Source organism: Arachis ipaensis, chromosome B7, assembly GCF_059453495.1.
Source record: "Arachis ipaensis isolate K30076 ecotype BB chromosome B7, ASM5945349v1, whole genome shotgun sequence".
Classification (NCBI taxonomy): Eukaryota; Viridiplantae; Streptophyta; class Magnoliopsida; order Fabales; family Fabaceae; genus Arachis; species Arachis ipaensis.
Genome location: NC_142442.1, coordinates 70948750 through 70958590, shown reverse-complemented (window position 1 = coordinate 70958590; position 9841 = coordinate 70948750). Strand labels below are relative to the sequence as shown.

At 38.8% G+C, this 9841-nt stretch overlaps 1 non-coding gene across 1 annotated transcript; it reads left to right on the top strand.

Moving 5' to 3' along the window:
- Nucleotides 1-5665: 5665 nt before the first annotated feature.
- Nucleotides 5666-5773, top strand: LOC148552950 (small nucleolar RNA R71). The gene has a single exon (XR_015892758.1). It is a non-coding gene; the product is annotated as a small nucleolar RNA R71 (small nucleolar RNA).
- The last annotated feature ends 4068 nt before the right edge of the window (nucleotides 5774-9841 follow it).

Below are 9841 nucleotides of genomic sequence, written 5' to 3'. Positions count from 1 at the left end.
TTAATCTATGGAGTGCAGAAACTCTACCGTTGAAAATACATAAGTGATAATGGAGTTCATTGGTCTCGGCCCCAGAGGGGAACCGGAGTAACCAAGACTGTGAATACAATGATAAAAAGTTCTATTTATAATAAACTAGTCACTAGGGTTTACAGGAGTAAGTAATTGATGCATAAATCCACTTTCGGGGCCCACTTGGTGTGTGCTTGGGCTGAGCTTGAAGTCTACACGTGGAGAGGTCATTCTTGGAGTTGAACGTCAGCTTTTGTGCCAGTTTGGGCGTTGAACTCCACTTTGCAACTTGTTTCTGGCGCTGGACGCCAGAATTGGGCAGAGAGCTGGCGTTGAATGCCAGTTTGCATCATCTAAACTTGGGCAAAGTATAAACTATTATATATTTCTGGAAAGTCCTGGATGTCTACTTTCCAATGCAATTGGAAGCGCGCCATTTTGAGTTCTGTAGCTCCAGAAAATTCATTTTGAGTGCAGGGAGGTCAGAATCCAACAGCATCAGCAGTCCTTCTTCAACCTCTGAATCTGATTTTTGCTCAAGTCCCTCAATTTCAGCCAGAAAATACCTGAAATCACAGAAAAACACACAAACTCATAGTAAAGTCCAGAAATGTGAATTTAACATAAAAACTAATGAAAACATCCCTAAAAGTAACTAGATTCTACTAAAAACATACTAAAAACAATGCCAAAAAGCGTATAAATTATCCGCTCATCACAACACCAAACTTAAATTGTTGCTTGTCCCCAAGCAACTGAAAATCAAGTAGGATAAAAAGAAGAGAATATACTATAAATTCCAAACTATCAATGAAACATAGCTCCAATCAGATGAGCGGGACTTGTAGCTTTTTGCCTCTTGAATAGTTTTGGTATCTCACTTTATCCATTGAAGTTCAGAATGATTGGCATCTATAGGAACTCAGAGTTCAGATAGTGTTATTGATTCTCCTAGTTCAGTATGATGATTCTTGAATACAGATATTTTATGAGTCTTGGCCGTGGCCCTAAGCACTTTGTTTTCCAGTATTACCACCGGATACATAAATGCCACAGACACATAATTGGGTGAACCTTTTCAGATTGTGACTCAGCTTTGCTAAAGTCCGCAATTAGAGGTGTCCAGGGTTCTTAAGCACACTCTTTTTTTGCTTTGGACCTTGACTTTAACCGCTCAGTCTCAAGTTTTCACTTGACACCTACACGCCACAAGCACATGGTTAGGGACAGCTTGGTTTAGCCGCTTAGACCAGGATTTTATTCATTTAGGCCCTCCTATCCACTGATGCTCAAAGCCTTGGGATCCTTTTTATTTACCCTTGCCTTTTGGTTTTAAGGGTTACTGGCTTTTTGCTCTTGCCTCTTGGTTTTAAGAGCTTTTTTTGCTTTTTCTGCTTGCTTTTTCTTTCTATTTTTTTTCACCTATTTTTTTTTCTGCAAGCTTTGTTCTTTGCTGCTTTTTCTTGCTTCAAGAATCATTTTTATGATTTTTCAGATTATCAGATAACATGTCTCCTTGTCATCATTCTTTCAAGAGCCAACATATTTAACATTCTTAAACAACAACTTCAAAACATATATGCACTGTTCAAGCATTCATTCAGAAAACAAGAAGCATTGTCACCACATCAATATAATTAAACTAAGTTCAAGGATAAATTCGAAACTCATGTACTTCTTGTTCTTTTGAATTAAAATATTTTTCATTTAAGAGAGGTGATGGATTCATAGGACATTCATAACTTTAAGACAAAGCTACTAACTACTAATGATCATGTAATGAAGACACAAACATAGATAAGCACTTAATATAGAGAAAACGAAAAACAGGAAATAAGAACAAGGAATGAGTCCACCTTAGTGATGGTGGCGTTTCCTTCTTGAGGAACCAATGATGTCCTTGAGCTCTTCTATGTCTCTTCCTTGTCTTTGTTGCTCCTCCCTCATTGCTTTTTGATCTTCTCTTATTTCATGAAGGATGATGGAGTGCTCTTGATGTTCCACCCTTAGTTGTACCATGTTGGAACTTAATTCTCCTAGGGAGGTGTTGATTTGCTCCCAATAGTTTTGTGGAGGAAAATGCATTTGAGGCATTTCCGGGATCTCATGGTGATGAGCTTCTTGCGCCTCTTAAGCTCCATGAATGGGCTCTCTTGCTTGCTCCATCTTTTTCTTAGTGATGGGCTTCTCTTCCTCAATGTGAATGTCTCCTTCTATGGAAGCTCCAGCTGAGTAACATAGATGGCAGATAAGATGAGGAAAAGCTAGCCTTGCCCCAGGAGAGGGCTTTTCGGCTATTTTGTAGAGTTCAAGGGAGATGACTTCATGAACCTCTACTTCTTCTCCAATCATGATGCTATGGATCATGATGGCCTGATCCACAGTAACTTCAGATCGGTTGCTAGTGGGGATGATGGAGCGTTGGATGAACTCCAACCATCCTCTAGCCACAGGCTTGAGGACCAATCTTCTTAGTTGAACCGGCTTGCCTTTGGAGTCAATCTTCCATTGAGCTCCTTCCACACATATGTCCATGAGAACTTGGTCCAACCTTTGATTAAAGTTGACCCTTCTAGTGTAGGGGCGTTCATCTCCTTGCATCATAGGCAAGTTAAACGCTAACCTCACATTTTCCGGACTAAAATCCAAGTATTTCCCCCAAACCATTGTAACATAGTTCTTTGGATCTAGGTTCTTACTTTGATCATGGTTTTTGGTGATCCATGTATTGGCATAGAACTCTTGAACCATTAGGATGCCGACTTGTTGGATGAGATTTGTTAGAACTTCCCAACCTCTTCTTTGAATTTCATGTCGGATCTCCGGATACTCATTTCTTTTGAGTTTGAAAGGGACCTCGGGGATCACCTTCTTCTTGGCCACAACATCATAGAAGTGGTCTTGATGAGCTTTGGAGATGAATCTTTCCAGCTCCCATGACTCGGAGGTGGAAGCTTTTGTCTTCCCTTTTCCTTTTCTAGAGGATTCTCCTGTCTTAGGTTCCATCAATGGTAATAGAAAAACAAAAAGCTTATGCTTTTACCACACCAAACTTAGAATTTTGCTCACCCTCGAGTAAGAGAAGAAAGAATAGATGAAGAAGAAGAAGAAATGGAGGAGAGGGAGAAGGGGTTGTGTTTCGGCTAAGAAGAGAAGAGAGGGTTGTGTTGTGTGAAAATGAAGAAGAATGGAGGGCTTTATATAGTGGGGGGAGAGGGTGTTAGGTTCGGCCATTTAGGGTGGGTTGGGTGGAAAATTGATTTTGAATTTTGAAGGTAGGTGGAGTTTATGAGGTAGGTTTATGGGGAAGAGTGGATGGATGTGAGCGGTGAAGAGGTGATGGGGAAGAGAGATTATGGGTTTGTGTGAAAGAGGGGTGAGAAGAAGTGAGTGGAGGTAGGTGGGGATCCTGTGGGATCCACAGATCCTGAGATGATCCTGTGGGGTCTACAGATCCTGAGGTGTTCAAAGATTTACAACCTTGCACCAAATTAGGCATGTAAAATGCCCTTGCACACAACTCTGGGCGTTCAGCGCCAGGTTGGTGCCCATTTTGGGCGTTTAACGCCCATTTGTTGCCCATTTCTGGCGTTGAACGCCAGAACCATGCTTGTTCTGGGCGTTCAGCGTCAGCTCTTCTCCAGGGTGCAATTCTAGCGTTCAGCGCCCAGATGCTGCCCATTTTGGGCGTTCAGCGCCCAGATACTGCCCATTTTGGGCGTTCAGCGTCAGATCCATGCTCTGTTCTGGCGTTGAACGCCAGACAGGTGCTTCCTCCAGGGTGTGATTTTTCTTCCGCTGTTTTTGATTCTGTTTATAAATTTTTCGTTTATTTTGTGACTCCACATGATCATGAACCTAAGAAAACATGAAAAACAAAAATAAAATTAGATAAACAAACATTGGGTTGCCTCCCAACAAGTGCTTCTTTAATGTCAATAGCTTGACAGTGGGCTCTCTTGGAGCCTCACAGATATGCAGAGCTTTGTTGAGACCTCCCAACACCAAACTTAGAGTTTGGATATGGGGGTTTGACACCAAACTTAGAGTTTGGTTGTGGCCTCCCAACACCAAACTTAGAGTTTGACTGTGGGGGCTTTGGTTGACTCTGCTTTGGGAGAAGCTTTCTCTGCTTCCTCTCCATGGATGCAGAGAGAGATCCTTGAGTTGTAAACACAAGGTTGTCCTTATTTAATTGAAGGATCAATTCTCCTCTGTCCACATCAATCACAGCTCTTGCTGTGGCTAGGAAAGGTCTTCCTAGGATGATGGATTCATCCTCTTCCTTTCCAGTATCCAGGACTATGAAATCAGCAGGGATGTAAAGGCCTTCAACCTTTACTAACACGTCCTCTACTTGTCCATAAGCCTGTTTTCTTGAATTGTCTGCCATCTCTAATGAGATTTTAGCAGCTTGTACCCCATAGATTCCCAGTTTCTCTATTACAGAGAGAGGCATGAAGTTTATCCCTGAACCAAGGTCACACAGAGCCTTAAAGATCATGGTGCATACGGTACAAGGTATTATGAACTTTCCAGGATCCTGTCTCTTCTGAGGCAATGTCAGTTGATCCAGATCACTTAGTTCATTGGTGAACAAGGGAGGTTCATCTTCCCAAGTTTCAATACCAAATAATTTGGCATTTAGCTTCATGATTGCACCAAGGAACTTGGCAGCTTGCTCTTCAGTAACATCCTCATTCTCTTCAGAAGAGGAATACTCATCAGAGCTCATGAATGGCATAAGGGGGTTCAATGGAATCTCTATGGTCTCTAGATGAGCCTCAGAGTCCTTTGGTTCCTCAGAGGGAAGCTCCTTATTGATCACTGGACGTCCCAGGAGGTCTTCTTCCTTGGGATTCACGTCCTTCTCCTCTCTTGTGGGTTCGGCCAAGGTAATTAATTCAATGGCCTTGCACTCTCCTTTTGGATTCTCTTCTGTATTGCTTGGGAGAGTACTAGGAGGGATTTCAGTGATCTTTTTACTCAGCTGGCCCACTTGTGCTTCCAAATTTCTAATGGAAGACCTTGTTTCATTCATGAAACTCACAGTGGCCTTAGATAGATCAGAGACTAAATTTGCTAAGCTAGATGGATTCTGCTCAGAATTCTCTGTCTGTTGCTGAGTGGATGATGAAAAAGGCTTGCTATTGCTAAACCTGTTTTTTCCACCATTATTAAAGCCTTGTTGAGGCCTTTGATCCTTCCATGAGAGATTTGGATGATTTCTCCATGATGGATTATAGGTGTTTCTATAAGGTTCACCTAAGTAATTTACCTCTGCTATTGCAGGGTTCTCAGGATCATAAGCTTCTTCTTCAGAAGATGCCTCTTGAGTACTGTTGGATGCAGCTTGCATTCCATTCAGACTTTGAGAAATCATATTGACTTGCTGAGTCAATATTTTGTTCTAAGCCAATATGGCATTCAGAGTATCAATTTCAAGAACTCCCTTCTTCATAGGCGTCCCATTACTCACAGGATTCCTCTCAAAAGTGTACATAAACTGGTTATTAGCAACCATGTCAATGAGTTCTTGAGCTTCTGCAGGCATTTTCTTTAGGTGAATGGATCCACCTGCAGAAGTATCCAATGACATCTTAGCTAATTCAGATAGACCATCATAGAATATATCCAGGATGGTCCATTCTGAAAGCATGTCAGAAGGACACTTTTTGGTCAGTCCTTTGTATCTCTCCCAAGCTTCATAGATGGATTCACCTTCTTTCTGTCTGAAGGTCTGAACATTCACTCTAAGCTTACTCAGCTTTTGAGGAGGAAAGAACTTGGCTAAGAAAGCCTTGACCAGCTTATCCCAAGAGTTCAGGCTGTCTTTGGATTGAGAGTCCAACCACACTCTAGCTCTGTCTCTTACAGCAAAAGGGAAAAGCATAAGCCTGTAGACTTCAGGATCTACTCCATTAGTCTTAACAGTATCACAGATCTGTAAGAATTCAGTTAAGAACTGAAAAGGATCTTCAGATGGAAGTCCATGAAACTTGCAGTTCTGCTGTATCAGAGAAACTAGTTGAGGTTTCAGCTCAAAATTGTTTGCTCCAATGGTAGGGATGGAGATGCTTCTTCCATGTAAATTGGAATTAGGTGCAGTAAAGTCACCAAGCATTCTCCTTGCATTATTATTATTTTCGGCTGCCATCTCCTCTTCCTGTTCGAAAATTCCTGAAAGGTTCTCTCTGGATTGTTGTAATTTAGCTTCTCTCAGTTTCCTCTTCAGAGTCCTTTCAGGTTCTGGATCTGCTTCGACAAGAATATTCTTGTCCTTGCTCCTGCTCATATGACAAAGAAGAGGGCACAGAAAAAATAATAATAATAGTAGGGATCCTTTATACCATAGTATAGAGGTCCTTGTGTGAGTAGAAGAAAAGAAGGGGACAAAGAATGTAATGTAAGGAAAGAAACACAAGGGTGAGGAGAGCAGAGAAGTGAGATGAGGAGATGTTAGTAGATGAATAAATAAATAGAATAAGATGAGAGAGGGAGAATTTCGAAAATAATTTTTGAAAAAGAGTTAGTGATTTTCGAAAATAGTTTTTGAAAAAGGTTAGTAGTTTTTTTTTTGAAAATAAAAATCAAAATAATTAGTTAATTAAAAAGAATTTTTGAAAAAGAGCGAAGATATTTTCGAAAATTAGAGAGAGAGAATTAGTTAGGTAGTTTTGAAAAAGATAAGAAACAAACAAAAAGTTAGTTAGTTAGTTGAAACAAATTTTGAAAAGATAAGAAGTTAGGAAGTTAGAAAAGATATTTTGAAATCAACTTTTTGAAAAAGATATGATGAGAAGATATTTTTGAAAAGATATGATTGAAATTAGTTTTGAAAAAGATTTGATTTTTAAAATCACAATTAATAACTTGATTCACAAGAAATCACAAGATATGATTCTAGAACTTGAAGTTTGAATCTTTCTTAACAAGCAAGTAACAAACTTGAAATTTTTGAATCAAAACATTAATTGTTATTGTTATTTTCGAAAATTTGATATAAAAATAAGAAAAAAATTTTTGAAAAATATTTTTTTAGAATTTTTGAAAATAACTAAGAAAAATGAGAAAGATTTGATTTTTGAAAAAGATTTTGAAAAAGATAAGATTTTTAAATTGAAAATTTGATTTGACTCATAAAAATAATTGGATTTTTAAAAAATTTTGAAAAAGTCAACTCAAATTTTCGAATTTGATGAGAGAAAAGAGGGAAAGATATTTTTTTTTTGATTTTTTTGAATTTTTATGATGAGAGAGAAAAACAAGAAAAATGATGCAATGCATGAAAGTTATGGATCAAAACAATGAATGCATGCAAGAATGCTATGAATGTCAAGATGAACACCAAGAACACTATGAAGATCATGATGAACATCAAGAACACATTTTTGAAAAAATTTTTAATGCAAAGAAAACATGCAAGACACCAAACTTAGAATTCTTTAATGCTTAGACATAAAGAATTCAGGAATGCATATGAAAAACAAGAAAAGACACAAAATATGCAAATGCAAAGATCAAACAAGAAGACTTACCAAGAACAACTTGAAGATCATGAAGAACACTATAAATGCATGAATTTTTTCGAAAAATGCAAGATGAACATGCAATTGACACCACTTATAACATGACTCAAGACTCAAACAAGAAACACAAAATATTTTTTTTGATTTTTATGATTTTATGAATTTTTTTTTTTGTATTTTCTTTTAATTTTTTTCGAAAATCATTTTGAAAAAGAAAAATAAGGATTCCAAAATTTTTAATATGAATTCCAGGAATCTTATGCTCTTTAGTCTAAAGCTCCAATCAAAGGGTCAGGCATGGCTTAATAGCCAGCCAAGCTTTAGTATGTAACTCAGACATGACACGCCTAACATGCCCTACAGTCAGAAGAATTGGACATGGCTTTACAGCCAGCCAGGCTTCAACATGCTTCATGAAACACTAGAATTCATTCTTAAAAATTCTGAAGAAAAATATATTTTTGAAAACATTTTTTTTCGAAAACAAAGGAGAAATTTTTGAAAGATTTTTAAAAAATTTTTGAAAAGAAAACAAAAAGAAAATTACCTAATCTGAGCAACAAGATGAACCGTCAGTTGTCCAAACTCAAACAATCCTCGGCAACGGCGCCAAAAACTTGGTATGCGAAATTGTTACTCAGGTTGTGAATTATTGTTCGAAATTGATTCCCTGGCGATGGCACCAAAAACGGATGCACAGAACCATGGTCTAAACATATCTTCACAACTTCGCATAACTAACCAGCAAGTGCACTGGGTCGTCCAAGTAATAAACCTTACGTGAGTAAGGGTCGATCCCACGGAGATTGTTGGTATGAAGCAAGCTATGGTCACCTTGTAAATCTCAGTCAGGCGGATATAAAATAGTTATGGAGTTTTCGAAATTAATACTAAAATAAGGATAGAAATACTTATGTAAATCATTGGTGAGAATTTCAGATAAGCGTATGGAGATGCATTTATTCCTCTGAACCTCTACTTTCCTGCTGTCTTCATCCAATCAGTCTTACTCCTTTCTATGGCTGGCCTTATGTAAGGATGTCACCGGTGCCAATGGCTACTTTCAATCCTCTCGGGAAAATGGTCCAAATGCTCTGTCACAGCACGGCTAATCGTCTGGAGGCATCACCCTTGTCGTTGGTTGCATCCTATTCCTCTCTGTGAAAATGGTCCGATGCGCTATCAATGCATGGCTAATCATCTTGGAGGTTCTCGATCATACTGGAATAGAATTTACTATCCTTTTACGTCTGTCACTACGCCCAGCACTCGCGAGTTTGGAGTTCGTCACAGTCATTCAATCCCAGAGTCCTACTCAGAATACCACGGACAAGGTTTAGACTTTCCGGACTCTCATGAATGCCGCCATCAATCTAGCTTATACCATGAAGATTCTGATTAAGAGATCTAAGAGATACTCATTCAATCAAAGGTAGAACGGAAGTGGTTGTCAGGCACGCATTCATAGGGAATGATGATGATTGTCACGTTCATCACATTCAGGTTGAAGTGCGAATGAATATCTTAGAAGCGAAATAAGATGAATTGAATAGAAAACAGTAGTAGTTTGCATTAATCTTTGAGGAACAGCAGAGCTCTACACCTTAATCTATGGAGTGCAGAAACTCTACCGTTGAAAATACATAAGTGATAATGGAGTTCATTGGTCTCGGCCCCAGAGGGAAACCGGAGTAACCAAGACTGTGAATACAATGATAAAAAGTTCTATTTATAATAAACTAGTCACTAGGGTTTACAGGAGTAAGTAATTGATGCATAAATCTACTTCCGGGGCCCACTTGGTGTGTGCTTGGGCTGAGCTTGAATTTTACACGTGGAGAGGTCCTTCTTGGAGGTGAACGCCAGCTTTTGTGCCAGTTTGGGCGTTGAACTCCACTTTGCAACTTGTTTCTGGCGCTGGACGCCAGAATTGGGCAGAGAGCTGGCGTTGAACGCCAGTTTGTATCATTTAAACTTGGGCAAAGTATGGACTATTATATATTACTGGAAAGACCTGGATGTCTACTTTCCAATGCAATTAGAATCGTGCCATTTTGAGTTCTGTAGCTCCAGAAAATTCATTTTGAGTGCAGGGAGGTCAGAATCCAACAGCATCAGCAGTCCTTCTTCAACCTCTGAATCTGATTTTTGCTCGAGTCCCTCAATTTCAGCCAGAAAATACCTGAAATCACAAAAAAATACACAAACTCATAGTAAAGTCCAGAAATGTGAATTTAACATAAAAACTAATGAAAACATCCCTAAAAGTAACTAGATTCTACTAAAAACATACTAAAAAC